Source organism: Cydia pomonella, chromosome 2 (genome assembly GCF_033807575.1).
Source record: "Cydia pomonella isolate Wapato2018A chromosome 2, ilCydPomo1, whole genome shotgun sequence".
Taxonomy (NCBI): domain Eukaryota; kingdom Metazoa; phylum Arthropoda; class Insecta; order Lepidoptera; family Tortricidae; genus Cydia; species Cydia pomonella.
The window spans coordinates 13,699,346-13,717,689 of NC_084704.1; the positions used below are offsets into that span (position 1 = coordinate 13,699,346).

At 35.5% G+C, this 18,344-nt stretch overlaps 1 protein-coding gene and 1 long non-coding RNA gene across 2 annotated transcripts in view; one reads left to right on the plus strand and one right to left on the minus strand.

The window, feature by feature from the left end:
• Positions 1–6,016, minus strand: part of LOC133534444 (uncharacterized) — a 123,164-nt gene extending 117,148 nt beyond the window's left edge. Inside the window, exon 1 of the long non-coding RNA XR_009802031.1 lies at positions 1,787–6,016. This is a non-coding gene — a long non-coding RNA (uncharacterized LOC133534444). The remainder of the gene's footprint in view (positions 1–1,786) is intronic.
• Positions 1–18,344, plus strand: part of LOC133534434 (tachykinins) — a 78,963-nt gene that overhangs the window by 4,133 nt on the left and 56,486 nt on the right. The window lies entirely within an intron of this gene.

Genomic DNA, 18,344 nt, shown 5'->3' on the forward strand with positions numbered 1-18,344 from the left:
GCTCTCTATTATGTCACGATTGTATAAAATACTATTGTAGCGCTCTGTAGGAGTACCCTATTTTATTCGGGTATTGGTTTATTTTAAGTTTATATTTTATAGACAGATGACAGGACAGATGATAAAACAGATGAGCTAAACACAAAAAAGCAAGACATTACTGAAAGAACTCCAATTATTTTTCAAATAAAATAAGCGGCTTTCGTTGAAGTCCTTATGCTTGAGTACCCACTGAAAGAACTTAAAATAATATCATATGAAAACATGCTTGCATGTTATATTATGTATAAACACGATACTTCAAATAAACTAAGGACACTTTTTGATTTTATGAGCTAATTATTTATATTCGAGTAGGTTCCTAGTGAAAACATTTTAAGCCACGTTACAGTTTTATGATAATTATTCTTATCGTTAGAAAAATATTATGAATTTCATGAAACTTCAATCTATTTCTTCAATATTTTTTACACGAGTATCATAGAAATTCTTCTGTTCGATAAAGTACAACTTTAAGCCACCAGACCCTTTTAATTAACCCTTCAATAAACAGGGGCAAGTCGTCAAATGTAAAACAATAACATATATACGCACCGAAAAAAATAGTTCCAAATAAAACGTAATAATGTTATACAAATAAAGGCTTCTGTGAGCTGCGAAATTCGGTGTATTTTGTGAAGCATAAGACACGGTCATGACGCATTATTAAATGTTTCTTGCTCATTAACCATAAACATTTTTTGTGTTGTCAACCGAAGATGAAAGTTACTCTTTATGCAGAGAGAATAAAGTTTGTTCAGAATATACCTAATAAAATACCGTACAAGTCAATATTGGCTTTGGAAATGTAAAATAACCATAAGCAGAATTTATTCAGATGGTAATATTATGAAAATTCTTTTCCCGTACCTACGTCAGTTATCTTATAACTTTTGCGTTCAAAAAAGGAGTCACATAAAACTTGAACTTGTAAATATTAAACTTTCTATGGCGTCAAAAAGAAAGTCTGATAATAATGGATCTTTAATCTTACAACCATAGTGTCATTTTAGTCAGAGAAAAGGTACCCCTCTGTATACAAATTTGCAGGGGGGGGGGGGGTTACCTTTTCTCTGCAGCTGACTATAATACGTTTTCTTTTGTGTAATAAAAATTAAATAAATAACGGCGCGATTCGAAGAATAAGATAACGATAAGTTCTGGTTTAGATAAGTTCTCATTTAGATATCGTTTGTATGACGTATAATTGTCAGAAGCAGCTCGATTCGGCCAACGACATGCCGCTTCGACGTTAGAATAATCGTAGATGGATCTTATTGGGATCACAGCGGAATCAAAATAAACGTCAATTATGACATGTCGTTTAGTTATCGATCTTTTAAAAATCTTTCCAAGATCTTAAACGTGTCTTAATCATTCTTAGAATCGGGCCGTAAGTTGATATATATTTAATATTAGATAACACTTTAAGTGACGTTATGTCGACGATAGGAATATTATCGCGGTATGTCCATGTTTTCAATTTTAACTTAACTGGGCTGCTGCACAAGGGGACTGTTATAATTATGTATGCCATGACAGTCTTAATAATTAGTTATAATGTCAATTATATTCTGGCTTCGATATTTAACAAAAGAAAAAGAAGCATAATCGTAGAAACAAAGGTGTTCCAAATGAAGTAACGTATGTAACAGCACAAAATTACAGAGTGATTTAGTTACAAAGTACGCGGCTCAACGTTTTCTTTGTCAAATGACGCCAGTATCCTACAACAGGGACAACATACCTTTTTAGGGTTCCGTAGCCAAATGGCAAAAAACGGAACCCTTATAGATTCGTCATGTCCGTCTGTCCGTCCGATTATGTCACAGCCACTTATTTCCGAAACTATAAGACCTATACTGTTCAAACTTGGTAAGTAGATGTATTTTATGAGCCGCATTAAGATTTTTACACAAAAATAGAAAAAAAAAACAATAAATTTTGGGGGCTCCCCATACTTAAAACTGAAACTCAAAAAATCTTTTTTCATCAAACCCATACGTGTGGGGTATCTATGGATAGGTCTTCAAAAACGATATTGAGGATTCTAATATATTTTTTTTCTAAACTGAATAGTTTGCGCGAGAGACACTTCCAAAGTGGTAAAATGTGTGTCCCTCCCTCCTGTAACTTCTAAAATAACAGAATGAAAAATCTAAAAAAAATATATGATATACATTACCTTGCAAACTTCCACCGAAAATGGGTTTGAACGAGATTTAGTAAGTAGTTTTGTTTTATACGTCATAAAATTAAAAAAAAAAAAATTTTTTCATCAATCCCATACGTGTGGGTGTATCTATGGATAGGTCTTCAAAAATGATATTTAGGTTTCTAATATCATTTATGTTCTAAACTGAATAGTTTGCGCGAGAGACACTTCCAAAGTGGAAAAATGTGTGTCCCCTGTAACTTCTAAAATAACAGAATGAAAAATCTAAAAAAAATATAGGATATACATTACCATGCAAAATTCCACCGAAAATTGGTTTGAACGAGATCTAGTAAGTAGTTTTTTTTAATACGTCATAAAATTTAAAAAAAAAAATTCATCTAACCCATACGTGTGGGGTATCTATGGATAGGTCTTCAAAAATGATAAATATTAGGTTTCTAATATCATTTTTTTCTAAACTGAATAGTTTGCGCGAGAGACACTTCCAAAGTGAAAAAAAGTGTGTCCTCCTCCCTGTAACTTCTAAAATAACGGAATGAAAAATCTAAAAAAAATATATGATATACATTACCATGCAAACTTCCACCAAAAATTGGTTTGAACGAGATCTAGTAAGTAGTTTTTTTAATACGTCATAAATGGTACGGAACCCTTCATGGGCGAGTCCGACTCGCACTTGGCCGCTTTTTTAATGTTACCAGTTACCATTCTTAAAAAAACGTAAGTTGCAGTGGGTTCAGTCAGCAGTTTTTGAAAAATCGTTGCGCTATTTTAGATCATAATACGGTTAACAAAAAATATGAATAGCAATATTGAGGACTTTCTCTAGGAACTTAATCGATTTGAAACCTCATTTAACGAATTAAACTCGATATAAAAAAAAAAACACGAACATAGATCTAAAACGCATCATTCAAAATTTGCTATTAAAAATGCGTATTTTTTTAAATCAAAGTAATTGATTACTGTTTTTTTGTTAGAATGAACTAAAATTAATAATTGGGAAACAATGATATCCGCGTCCCGGGCACGCATGACTGTCCGCTCAGTGCTCAGCGAGCTGCATTTGAAGAAATCATCTTTTATAACATTGATAACCTTAATTATCCACCAAATGTCAAGTCAGCTATAGGTACATACATATGTGCATTTGGAGTTCTTCACGTTCCGTTAATTCAATTTTTTTATTGCAGATAAAAAATGATGAATTTCCATGTGAAAATTCGTATTATGTCTGTTTGGATCTTAAGACAATATTGGGTACTTAGGGGGTTATGAAGTTAGAACTTCTAAAGGGGCTTAAGCAGAGGTCTTGAGAAACCTTAGCGGCTCACACTCAGCGGTGAATGTGTTAACAATAACAGGTGTGTAAAAAATATTTAATATGAAACTAATGAGAGGTACCTAGCTAAATTCTGTTTTTAGGAACCGCAAAGGACTTTTGCTGATTTTTTAAATAATTTCGATTAAGTTTGCGGTTTGTTCGTTTTTCCACTATCAACACGTAGCTTTGCTACGAAATGCTACGGCGTAGCCCGTAGCTAGATCACAATATGTCTGTAGTATCCAACAAACCCAGCTACAACATTACGCTAATTGTGCACGCAGGGGCATACTGCATTACAAGGATTATAATATCCTCTATAAGAATGGAATTTTTAGAAATCTGCTGTAGCTTAGATATTGACATTATATTACACTTTAGGTTTTGTACTCGTACCAATAAGTGCAAGCGAGATGCTCTGAGAATGATGATATATTTTAAAAATGGTAATACTGTTTTTTTCCGAATTTTAAAAACCGCAACTTAAATTGATGGCTGAGAGAACAAACAAACTATATACTAGTGGTTTGTGCTTCTTGGTGCGTGTAAGATGCAGTGCGAAATGTTAAATCGACGTCGTTTTTGCTGCAAAAGAGTTACAGTAATTAAGTACCAATACGGTACAGAGGTTGAGGCAGTAAAAAGCACTGGCAGTTCTCGTCCTGGTTGACAACACTAGTAAACTACTTTATTATGTTTTAAACTCATACGACGAACAGCACAGCCAAGAACGCACGTAAATCCCGGTACTTGCTAGTTTCTGTTTAATACAATGGGTACGTAAAAGTTATGGACTTGTCTTGAGTTTTTATCACGACAAACTGTCAAGTAGTTTTCAGTACTTATATTAATATTATTAGTGCCGTTATATCTGATATAAAAAAGCATTAACTCCTCATCAAAGCACTTTCAAAGGTGCCTGAATGTGTTTCTCGTAATAAGAAGCCACCCCGCGCCGAGAAAGAATTCACACGGGCGTCGAAGGAGAGGAGGCCTCGCAAGAGGCGCCTCTCTAGAGCCAGGGTGGTATTGCGGAGCCAGATATTGCTTCTGGTCTGCTGGCTACCACGCCGAATACGGCGCTATATGTATCGCGCCTGCATCTTTCCACCATAGCAGACGATGTGGTGGAATAGGTATCTTCGCAAGAAGACTCGTTACGAGCTGTACCTAAGTGTTCCAGCGATCGCGTCATTAGGTACGTCCACTTTACCTCGTTTGTGGTGCGCGTGCCGCAGCCGTTGCTGGGAACCATCGCGAACGTGGCCTTCTAGCCGAAGAATGTGGTATTTCGGCGGTTCCGCGGGGATCTGCCGAATCCTACTAGAACAGGTGATGCAACAGAAAACTGTGTCGCCAAAATGATTTTAATTTACCTATGTTAGTTTGTAAGGTACGTATAAGGACCTTAAATGCCTGAAAATAAATGATATTTAATTTGAGTTTTAATAAGATAATAAGTATATACAGTTGTCAAACCAATTGCAGATGTTGATATAATTTACCCAATGCTACTTCTACTAGATTACTAGATACATGAACAAAATCTACGAGTATTATTACCTCTTCCATACATTAATAAAAGGAACAGTTGCTGTTTACCAAAATGTTTAGATGTAAATGATCAAATAATGTTTCAATTAGAATGTTTCATTGTCGCAAGAAGCAATCCCTACTTCTATTTTGAGCAGGTGCATAACAATGTTCACCCGATCGTGGTATGTCCTTTGAAGACTATAATACGTCATATAAAATGTTAAGTTGACATTTATACCGCAACTTTGGAACACCTAATTATAGAAGGTGTTCCAAAGTTTGTTTACAAGTAAAAAACCGGACAAGTGCGAGTCGGATTCGCCCACCGAGGGTTCCATACAAAATTCAATTTAATTTATTTATCGTTTTAAGATTATTCCCTGTATTTGTAGTGAAAGACGATATTACTTGCAAAATGTCATAGTTCAAGGTCAATGGGAATTACCCTATAAATTTTGATTCCCTTGAGAGTGTCGAAATAAACGTTATTTGCGGCATAAACAGACGTATGTTTTTTTTATGTTAACTTAGAAGGTTGATTGTTACAGCCTCAACAGACTGTATTAATTTCAACTCGATACCTCCACGCGTGCCTAAGATAATGCGTCTTGAGAGACAGATAGATGGATTGATAGACGGACGGACAACAAGTGATCCCGTAAGGGTTTCTTTTTTTCTTTTTGAGGTACAGAATCCTAAAAAGCGAACAGGTATCTAAAAATGCGACGTCAGGCTCATATTTGAGGTGATGAATAAATGATAACTAGCAGCGTTGCTAAGTCTATAAAAGTAGAGTGTATTACCGGTGTTACGTTATTCGTCGCCAACTTAACGAAGCATAGAGTTTAAAACTAAACATATGGCCAATCAAATGGGATTTAATTTGCTTTTACACAAAATTTTGTTACATACTGCTATTTTCTTCGCTAAATGGATTCTCCGTTCTAAAAAAATACCTTCACGTCTTTAAAGAATTATTGACATATAACAATTATTTATCCTCTAAGCCAGTTGAGATATAATGCACACGACATAACGCCTAATTTTGTCTAGTCCTTTTAGTCGCAATTTGACATCTTATACTGTAAATACAAATAAATTGACATAATAGAATATTAGGCAAGTATTCTACGAGTATAGTTAGCAGTAAGAATTGACAGCATTGTGTCCGACTCGTATTTCTCGTATAATCCCCGGGCAAACAGTTCCCCCATTGAAGTTAGAGATCAATTGTAGCCGCTAATCTTGTAATTTATTTGAGCCGAAACTTTGCGGACTTCTCGCGGAATTGTCCGAATTACTGGCAAACTCTTTTATCAGCTTCATGTCGGAGCTTTACGCAAAACTTTGTGACGTGACACAAAAACACATGCAATTCAACGGTCTCTGATCTTACACTGTTGAAATGCGATGCATTAATTCACAAATCGATTTTTATTAAAATACAATTTTGTGATTTTAATGTACCTAATAACCATAGTCCTCGTACCTTCAGAATTATGATGGTAAGTAGCGATAAAATATCCATTATTTCTTCCCACTGTTAATGAAATACGCCACCTTGGAAAGAATTGGATTGTTGTCAAAAACCGAACAGTGATTGATTTATAGATTGTCATAGTCAATATAAAATAATTCGACTTGAGCGGAAGTGATTGTTCCACTCTGTTCCCTTGACGAAGTCTCACTGACTTTAATCTGGGAGTCAATATCCGGGAGTGGAATTAGCCTGTTCTCTAAATCTCAATGCCAGTTTTCATCAAATTAACGAACACGCTGTTTTTAGTTTGATTTGGTTTAATAGTGTATTTGACGTGGAAGTACCACATTTGGTTACAGTAGTGTTTTGTATGGATACATTGAAAGTATTTGGCAATTTTTACAAATCTCGTCTGATTGCGACATTTGATGCAGACTGTACATTTGAAGCTACACGAGATGTCATAGCAATAAATAGTAACGAGTCCAAGTCCTGAAAGTCTAAAGTGCAATGAGCGTCCCCGAAACTGCTTTATTTTAAGCCCACTTTAGAATACGTATTTGTATCAATTGTATCAGTTACAGTACGTTGAGTTGCTATCAAACTTAATATTTTCAATACATGTTACAAATTACATAGCGTGTAAAACCAACAGCTGAACACAACCCCACAATTCCAAATATTTTTCATATCTCATGGTTTGAAAGTGGCTCAATGTTAATCTATAAGGCGGGTTGAAAGTGATACGTTTCCACCCTAGGGAGTTGTACTTCTCAAATTTTTGGTAAGCTTAATTGTCCCACTAAGTAAAGACTTCCCCTCGTTTCCTCTACTCAACCCTGTCGTTTGTACTTTCACGCCAATAAGGATAAAATGCGACCAAGTCGTCTCGCCATCTCATTTTCGGTCTGCATGCACCCCAGCCTGCACCATCTATGGTGTTCCATGGATCCCACTCAGTAACCATTATGGCCTACCTTTCAGGGTGTAGGGTGCTGGCAGACATGTCCATCCCAGTCCCACTTAAGCTTAGCGGTCTTGACACCTACATCTACAACTCGAGTTCTGGAGCGCAGTTCCGTGTTTCTGATTGTATAAGTTCTGCAAGCACCTACTACACTGGGCTCTACCGCTCGCTGGCATACCATGTTTGAACGCCATAAGTTAGGTTGGTCATCAACTGAGTTTTTGCTCTGTTCATTGTGAGTCCAACCTCAAGGCTCGCTGTGCTGAGATCTCGTAGCATGTGTTGCAGTTGAGATGCCGTGCGGGAGAAGAGGCCAATATCGTCCGAAAAACGTAGGTTAGTTCACCGTTTATTACCGACCACAATGGCCAATCCCTTCCACGAGACCGCTAGCTTTTTGAATATCTCCTCTAGGCAACTAGTGAACAGTGTAAGAGGCAGCGGGTCGCCTTGTTTAACGCCTTTCTCTATTTTAAATATAGGATTTTTCGACTACGTTTTTTATTAAAAACCAAACCAATTAACCATTAGCAATGAAAATTCGGTTCTTATTGTATTTTTTTATTTTCATTATAAAGGATGACTCACCCTAGAACGGTCCGGCGGCGGCGGGCCGAGACGTCCGACACTTCGGGTTTCTATAGCATCACGTGACCACCGATCACCGATCATAGAAAACAAAGTGTCGGAAGCCTTCTAGCGGGTGGCATCGTTAATATTTCACACCCGACTACATAAATAACGATTCTTTTACCCAAATTGTTTAGTGAAAGTATCTTAAGAAACACTACCTTCAAGTTTATTGAGTCGTGTTTTGTAAAGAACATGTTTTTTTTGTAGTTGTTGTTCTAAAAAGTGTGCAGAACATGCTACGTTTCTGCTCTAGAGTACTGTACTTTCTAAGTACGTTTTTTCCCCTTTAATTACGGTAATTAAAGTTTTAAATGGATTTGTTGTACTATGTATTACCATTCTCAGAATTAACTCCTCATTCCATAAAATACGATATTTTTACCTAAATTGTTAATTGAGAGTACCCTCAAGAAATACTACTGAAGTTTATACTTAGCAGTGTTATTTTAAATGCATATGTATTTTCTTTCCTTGTATTTGAAATGAAAAGTATTGTTTAACTCGGGTGAAGGCACCATTTCAGTCTCGGACTATTTGCGCTCTCAGTGCGTTGGAGCGCCGAACTACCTCGATAGAAATGGTTGCCTTTCATCCCTTGGTTAACAATTTACTATTCGATATCGGTTCAGAAATGAAGGAGTTCTAAGGTAACAAACAAGGTCTCCTAATAAAATAAAATAAAACACTTGAAAAAATACGATCGAATTAACCTCCTTTTTTTTGAAGTCGGTGAAAAATTGTTGTAAGATGTTGCTTTAAACACGTAACTATTATCACAATGTCGTCACAGATATGTATAAATAGATACAATTTACTAAGCAATCAAATTAGAAACTGCTGTTACCGTAACATGGGATGATTAGGGACAAAATCGAAGTTCAAACCTCGATAAAAGTTTATTTTTATATGTGGCACAAAAAAAAAAGGTACAAAAAAAGTGTTCCGAATGGATGAATTTTAGTTTGTCAATGATGATTTGTTGTTTCATTTCATAGTTTCAACGATAAATACACAATATTGGGTAATCCCAGCTCACCCCGTAGTTGGGGTTAGAGGGGATAGCAATGGGGTGAGATGGGAGAATTTTTTTTTTCATTTCATTGACTTTTTCAAATTATGTTTTTTAGATCTATTTTTTTAAATTACTTTGGTGTATATAGAATAAGCAAGGTGAATCCCATCAAAAACATAAATGTGAAATGAATGACAGCCAAGTTCAAATATTCACAATAACCAACTTTATCGACTTCGCCGATAAGTGTATTGACACTCGTATCTACATATAATGGGTGCCGCTTCTGTGTAAAAAGTCCTCAAATTTTAGTTGCCACACGAAAGAATTTTAAGTGTTAATAGACAAATTCAATTCAAATTTGTCAATTGCTCAAAGGTTAACTGGAAGAGATCCCTTAAAGGGATAAGTTCGCCTTTGTCCGAATCATGAGTGTTTTATTTCCTGTTTCGTTTTCATTTCTGTACAATAAAGAGTTTTATTACTACTATTACTAAATACTTAAGCAGTGCGTTTGTTTCACTTGGGACATAAATTAACGTAAATGTTTGAAATTAGCCAAAGATTACAAACAGAATGTACTTTAGCTGGTTAAAGACGGTTAAACACTCAGAAATGGCCTATATTACTGTATGAAATAAATAACAGGCACATTTTAATATAAAATGTTTATTTAATTTGCAATTTCTTCAACTCCTCCGATACTTCAATAATTTAAAAAAATTATATTTACCATTTAATCATAATGTAAGACACTTTTGACAACTCATGTAAATTGACAACCCTAAACTACAAACAACCAACTCGCCCCTCTATCGTCCCGGTACACCCCGTTCGTAACACCAACTCTCCCCATTCATGACCCAACAGTTCCCGTTGTCATCCCAACTCACCCCATAAAATTCCTCAAATGCGGTTGAATCGTTTTCTATGTTACAACTATACATATCGCAAACAAAAAAAACATAAATAGAGAAAACGTAACTTATATTTTTCTGTTTTCAATAAGTCTCGTAAGTATATTAACGATATCCGAAAGGTTGATGAAAGTTACTTTGGCAAATTTCACATTTAAACGAAGTTAAATTCAAACAAAAATCCGCCCCTTTCGAGCATAAACTTTTACAGTAAATTAATGTTTTAAAATTGTATGATTTGGCAACTTAGTGTTACCAAAAGAAGAAAAAATATGTCTAAAAATATAATCAAATTACTTTAAAAGCAACCTGAGCCCAACAATCAAAGTAGCTACTAAAAAAAGAAATTTTGGATTCGCATCCTTACTCCCCCCGCAATCCCTACTCACCCCATTTTATGGTACTACCGTAAATGAAATACCTGCAAAATGAATTGTTTCACTGGCAAATTCACAAAAAGTGTTATATAGATTATAATATTCGCTATGAATTATTTAACAGATTTTGACGAAACATTTTAATTTCTTTTGAATATCAAATGTTCGGTCGGTGTTTTTGTTACCTCTTCAGTTATGAGGGATCGCTGTGTTTACATTATTTTACGATAGCAGGAAGATGTTGTCATAAGACGCTTATGGAAACAGTGCGTACTTAGGTACCTACTTAATGTTATATGTTATTTGCAAAGTGTTAGAGTATGTTCGTACTCAAAATTAAACGGTTGAAATTTATTCAAATGAAGCAAAGTTTTCGTTGTTAAGAGGGAAGAATAGCTTTGCGAGTGGAAAAACGCTTTCTCTTTTTGTATGGACGATCACGTGGTATTAAACCAAAAAAAATACGTGGTTTAAATTTTCTGTACGATTGCGTACATTATGTGATAATTTCTGGTTGCCATTTGTTGTCGTTTGATAATCAAAAAGATATCATTTTCTTAACATTAGCCTTACCAGTGCAATCAGTCAACGCAGGGCAGTTTGTGGCGAGCTGTTCGGGAAAAGCGACCCTGCGTACCCGAGTGCTCTTGGGGAGTTCTGTCATCCGAAGGAAGATGGGTGGGACAGGATAGTCTGCATCTGTCTTGCCTTAGCCGGCCGTCCAGAGTGGAAGCACGAGAGCTGCGTTCTCGAGGGTATATTTGGAAACGTAAGTGGCGAGTTGGCTATATGTTTAAAGTCCAGTGACACCAGGTGGTCCTCTCTACCTAACCTCAGTCCTCACACTGGTGTAGCCCTTGAGCCATGTTAGATGTCGCTTTTTATGGGGCTCATCTTCCGGGAGCGAGTCACAGTCTGCCGAAAATTGCATACCGTTTTATTAGGCAGGGGTCCGGTTTTTTATCCCATAGCCCAGTACTTATTCCATCGCTTTCACTCAATAGCCTAGTTTATTTTAGATTCCATTAACTTGCAATAACCTTTACACCCTGGCGGGTGCTGTCTCTGCATGTGTAAAAAGGGTATTACGTGTTGGCTTTGGCTCCGCGCACGCCTCCCAAAGGTCCGGAACACCATTGTTACGTGATGGGAAAGACATTATTATTTAATTGTAAGATATACTAGGTAATCTCACAGATATTAGGTGTGTGACTATACGGTCCGCCGCCGGCGGACGGTAGACCGGCTGTTGAGTGGGGAGCCGTACTCATAGGAATTGCTTGAAAACAAGACAAACTTGAAAGACTGTGATACATTATGCAGTAACTTAAATTACTCTTACGTAAGTTCTAATTCGAGATAACTTACCTTTGAAACACGAAAATTATTGGGGCGTGTGATTTATTTGGTACTTCCGAATATAAACGCGTGCGACTTCACACGAGTAATTCTAATTTATCCGGCACGCTTACAATAGAAAATTAATAGTCGTTCCTTTGCTAACAAACTACTACCAAACTTGGGAGTTTTGTGTAAAGTTGCGTTGGATGTTCAAGCCATAAAAATAATGGAAGTATCAAAATACCTAGTAATTAGCAATCCTTACACTTACAGTATCGATGTTATTGAGTTAAACTTTGTAGGTGTTAATTATACATGTAACTTTATATACTGATCACATGTAGGTACATAACAACTTTGACCAGTTAGAGTCTTCCTAAGTATAGGAATAGAAAATGTAATTTTGTCATAAATAACTTGATATCGTTTGCAATTTGCAAGAATGAGAATAACGATCAATTATATAAGTTATAAAAATAGGCATATAGCCTATTTTCTCAAAATTCTCTAAAACGTCAGGGCTGACCAAAGGAACATGACTTTTTTCTGAACAGAATTCTTTAATAACATCAGAAGAACATCATTTAGTTCGGTAACCGACTTATTGTCGGGTTAGATTTCTGCTCGATTGAATCACATTTTTTATCCCAAGGGATGTCCCCCGCTGCGTGTAGAGTTTATAAGATAGGTACCATTTATTGATAATTTCGTTTGAGGTCAAGCATTTTAACATTATTATATCATGCCTGTTTTGATAAATGTTTCTAACAGCTTTACCTAATCATAAACAGTTCGAGGACAGACCACGATTTCGCTCTTGGCTGCATATCAGGTGATAGCAAAAACACATAGTTTGAAATTTTGAAATGGAATGGGATTTACAATTTTAGCATTGATGGCATAGCCGCTGCACGATGTCATGTGTTTATGACGGAAAAATTTCACGCCTGGATTGTTTTACGAGTAAATTTTTGCCATATCAAGTTGATAAAAAATGTTTAAATAAAATTTTGGTATAAATTCGGTAATACAAGTTTTTATTTATGTTACAGAAGTGCACATTATAGGTTAATTTTATACTGCATATACCTACTATTAATTTAATCGCAATAGTTTTTTTCCGTCTTTTTATATGCACTTAGCTTACTTATACCTACCCTGCGTGCAGTTCATGGCGTTACTTGTTGCTCGTTAAGAATATCCGACTTTGACTTGGATCCCACTTTGGTATTGCTTTAATGCAATGAAACGGACGGAAAAACGCACGTACTTAGACACCCTGAATATTCCGACTTTAAGGAAGCTGCAGGTTGGTAGTACCTACCAAAGAAGTCGCCATGTAATCACCCAGAAGCAATTGGAGCCCCGCTAGCTGTCTAACTCTTCCATTTCCCACGCCTTGACATTACTTCCGACTGTAACCGCTTAGGTTAGGTAATAGTAGGTAAGTGCATTTCACGTAATGTTGATGGCACAACTAGTTCTCGGAGTAGGTGCACCATTGGCTATTCGTCGATTTGACATTTCAATACTACAATAAGTAGGTAAAATCTATAATATAATAGCGTCCGTCTCGGATCGACACATTCATCATGGATAATTGCTTAAGGTCATGCATAAACTCCCTAGAAAATACCAAACGAATGATCTATACAAAAAGAGTAATATCTTGAGCATGATGAGGAAACTATAATGTGCTTCTCACTGTAGTCAAACTGCATAAGATACTAAATTTTAATCCATGTATACTAAATCGTAGGCGAAATTACGTAGTAGCCCCTATATGGCCAACACAATCGATATTTGCAAAAAGACAATTTCATGCAATATCTTCACAGATGTATAATAAAATTAACAAAGTTCTCGACATCTATCTAATCAACGGATAAATTGTAAAAGAAAAATCACAGAATGGTTACTGACACTTACCTATGATGAGACTGAATCGCTTCATAAGCCTTAAATGCTAAAACATGCATGCACACGCAACACACATACACACACACACACGCGTTATACTTAGTATAGTAAATTTAGTTAAAATTGAATTCAAATTAAATGTATCACAATTAATTATATTTATCTTTGAATAGTTTCAACAAATTTCAGAAAATTGTATTGTAATAATATTTATATAAATTAGCTATAGTTAAAATATCAAAATGTACCTTATAAATAATAATAAATCAACTGACAATGAGATAAACCCGAAAAACTCCGTTAGGAAGGAGCGGTACCTCCTAACACAAGTATTGCTATACTTACCAGGAGGTATCCATTACCAATATTGTTTAAATTCTACTGATACCAAATAAACTTATTTGATTTTTTTTGTTTTTTTTTTGATAACTTCCTAAACTTATTATGATTTTGTATTTCATGGCACGGAACTTAGACGGTTGGTGAGAGTTTATTAAAAGTACCTACGTTTAGGTATTATAAGTAGTTGACTACGATGGGTGTAGTGATGTTTGGACTGAAACTGTATTTATATGTATAATTATGCTACTTTCGTCCGAAAAACATCGCAAAATAGTGGTGCAATGTTCTGCCGCCTGAGTGCAGCAGTAGCACCTTTCGTAAACCATTGAGCAACTTATACATACTGTGCCTTAAACTGTTTTTTGACAAGTTTTCACAGCTAATAAAATATGACATCAAGGTGGTTTGTCTACAAAGTACCTACCTGGAAACGCGAAAATCTAAATTTAGTTATCGAAATTTATCCTCAGATTGTGATGGATTGTGGTAGTGGCGCCCCCTACGCAGAGATTACCTTATCTTAACAATGAGGTTCGTACATCTCGAATTCTTCGTTCTAAACTTATTTTTTATTTTTAGCAAATTAGTTAACCGTTTTCGACTAAAACTAACTTCTACATTTCAAATTAACACCTAAATCTTGTTGCAGCACATGACAATACACAGAACTCATTGTGATGCATTGAAAGCCGCACACAAAGAGTCAACACAAGTTGTCCGACCAAGTTACGTGATAACTGTGTCCCGGTTGCCTTTGTCTAACGCGGTGGGTTTTTTAGTTGAGTTGCATTGCCTTCTGTTACTTGAACATGCTTAGATTGAATGTGGGTTTTTAAACGTATCGAGTACTTTTTATCGATTTTTAACACACCTTATACCTAACATTTTGGAGTAAAAACATAATTATGTCTCTTCTAATATAGACTCTCCCGGCCGATTTCGACCACGGCGACTAAATTAAAACTAAATTACGACAAAACTAAGTTAGGGTGACAGCAACCTCAACGATAACATGAATCCTTATTTTACAAACACAAATCATTAGGTATGCATTTGTTTTTCCACCTTTGGTCGTTGAAATCCATACTGGTGCCTGTCAGCTTAAAGTATCTAACACCTCAGGTGCCGTAACGTAACATTGATTAGTAAAATCATTGATGTAAGTGCGAACAGCATCAGCATTGACATACGGCAAGAAGAGGCTTCTTGGTCTAAACAGCTGACTTTACATAGTGGTATAACGTACACAAATGTTGCACCATGTTCCCATCATTTTATTTAATGTTTAACCAACTTAAAAAAAAGGCGATTATCAATTCCACCGTTTTTAGAGTTCTGTACCAAAATGGTACAAACTAAGTATGATGCGACTATGTCCGCCTGCTCATCCGTCCGTCTATCACAACGCCAATTATCTCGAGAACTACATAAGCTATCGATTTAAAAGTTCTAATTTATTCTATTCTAGTTATGAACAAGGGTTACCCGAACGTATTGAAAGTGTTATTTTTTAAAACTATGGAAAATGCTCAATATGAGTGGGGGGGGGGGGGGGGGGGCAAAATTGCAAAGCAAAACATAATATCAGCAAAGGTTAGGTATAGCAATTTTACTAGGCCTATTGGGGCATTGTTTGAAAGCTTTTGAAAGAGCTTAAATTATACGATTCAATACATTTATTTTTGGGTGTATAATGATCGGTATAAAAATAAATAATATATTTTCTCTCAATATAAAAACATTTGATATAATTCAAAGGGTATTATAACCACTCACTGTATACATTTGGTGTAATATTAAAATGTCAATGTTCTATATGTATAATTATCCGTTGGCATAACACTTGTTTCTTATAACGATCATGTGGTATAATGCTCATTTGGTATACACGTTTTATTATATAAGTAATAATCGGTATAATAAAGGGTATTTTTTATGACAAAAGATGATCCAATGCCTAATTTAAAAATATATCTATTTTTGTGTGTAAATTGCGTTTTTTTTACCTAGCCTAAACTTTTGTTCTAACGGTTGCAGTTCTAACCTAACCAACGTACTTTTCTGGTAGGGGTTCGTTTTTCAAAGGCTAAGTGCTAACCTAACCTAACCTAACCTAATTTTCTAGTAGCGGTTCATTTTGTGTAGGGGTCGCAGTTCTTACCTAACCTAACCTACTTTTCTGGTAGCGGTTTATTTTGTTTAAGGCTCACAATTGTAACCTAATCTAGCCTGCTTTTATGGTAGCGGTTCATTTTGTTTAAGGCTCGCAATTGTAACCTAATCTAGCCTGCTTTTATGGTAGCGGTTCATTTTGTATATGGGTCGCAGTTCTAAAGTAACCTAATCTACTTTTCTGGTAGCGGTTTGTTTTTTGTAACGGTCGCAGTTCTAACCTTACCTAACCTACTTTTCTGGTAGCGGTTCGTTTTATGTAGGGGTCACAGTTCTAACCTGACCTAGTTATAATTAGCAGTTTATTAGCTGTAGGTGTATCGTGTAGTTAATCTGGGATTATTTATATTGGGATTATATATATAACACATAATATCAGCAAAGCTTAGGTATAGCAATTTTACTTTAGACGAAATAGACGTCACATCACAAAGTCGATATAGGAAACATGCATTATACTTCAAATTATTGCTTGTTGCTTTATGTATATAATGAATTAGTACCATAAATTTGGACAGTAACATGTTGAAGTACAAATTTTACATTTGATATAAAATTTGGACAGAGATAATTATTCCTCCCGTGTATCTGTAAATAATTCGTTAATGACGTTGCTGTATAATCATAGAGTTTACGCTGCATTTAAACAGTTAAACAAGATCAAATTAACCGTGTTCTGATGGGTTCAATGACGATCAAGTATATCGTTAATTGGCATTACGAAACTGTTTTTTTTCTAAAGGTAAAGCTTAACTTGGTGCAGTCATATTACACAGGGGAATTCAATATTCCACCACCTCCAAAAATGTTATTTATATGAATATCATAAAAGTTCCTATTTATTTTATGTTACAGTAGTTACATAGTTATTTAACTAACTGTAGCTTGCAAACTAGAAGACATTGTTATGGGTAGTGTAGTTCTTGCGTCACGGTACAGCAGTAATCCAAAACATACTTAAAGTTATTCTATTTCTAAGTTGATGTAAATCTTCTATCAAACTTGGGCTTCAAAACGTGCCTCTGCAGGTTTAATGGAGTTAGGAGTTTCTTGCAGGCATCTACAGGTTGGGAGGCAATAACAATACTTTACAACCATGTCTGTTTTAGTCTGTGTATGTTTATTTAATTAGATATATATATGAAAAGGGATCGTCTCGTCATCCCATTATTGTTTGGTAATATATGTTTTCTATTCACGGTTAAACGATTATCCGGTTCATCGGTTCCCACGATGTTCGGCCTGAACTGAGGGAATTCATAATTTTTTTTTATCCCGGACTCTATGAAAAATGTATTTATCGTTATATGAATAATGCAAAGGAAAGGATGAGTAATATTTTAATTATCATACCGGTTTTAGTATAACTATCAAACTGTGATAATGAATGTGACTCCATTTTTTAACTAAAAAAACAACGAAGGTATCTATAGTATGGGTTGCACGTATTTCGCTTCTATTACTCGACACAATACGAATAACTAACCACCCGTCTGTTTGTAAAGAATTTAAAAAAAATACTGATTTGCTCTGATTTATTATCCCGACAACTTCTAGTAGTTAGGTAACTTGTCACAATTTAGGAAATATCCTTTTATTTACATGAGTAGCTTTACTAAACGGTCAGCAATGAAACGAAAGATTTCAGGATTAATCGTTGCTGCAAGTGTGTGAAGGGATAGCCCTTTTATTGCTAGGCTAGTAGCTGCATTCATATTGGCTCACTACGCTTGCTTTTCGTGATTCTATTTAAATCCTTGTTACAAATAGGTTAAAGATGTATTTCGCTTGTAACGCATTGACGTAGTTTAATTCCGATATTGTGGCGGAGAAGTTAACTTACTCTACAAATGAGATATGGTAATAAGTAAGCGTTGTTAAACAGTTTTGGATACGCAAGGAATCGACCTTTTTTATTCATTTGAATGATTCAACTTAACTTAGTAAAGACGTCCTAAAATACGCTCTAAACTCTCAAAGATACCGTACAATAATTCTAAGGCCAATTTACGTACTCGTATTAGGTATTACCTGCTACTTAGGTACCTATATACCAGTGGCAGCGCATCACGGATATTCGTAGGGAACCCGGAGCTAATTTTGCT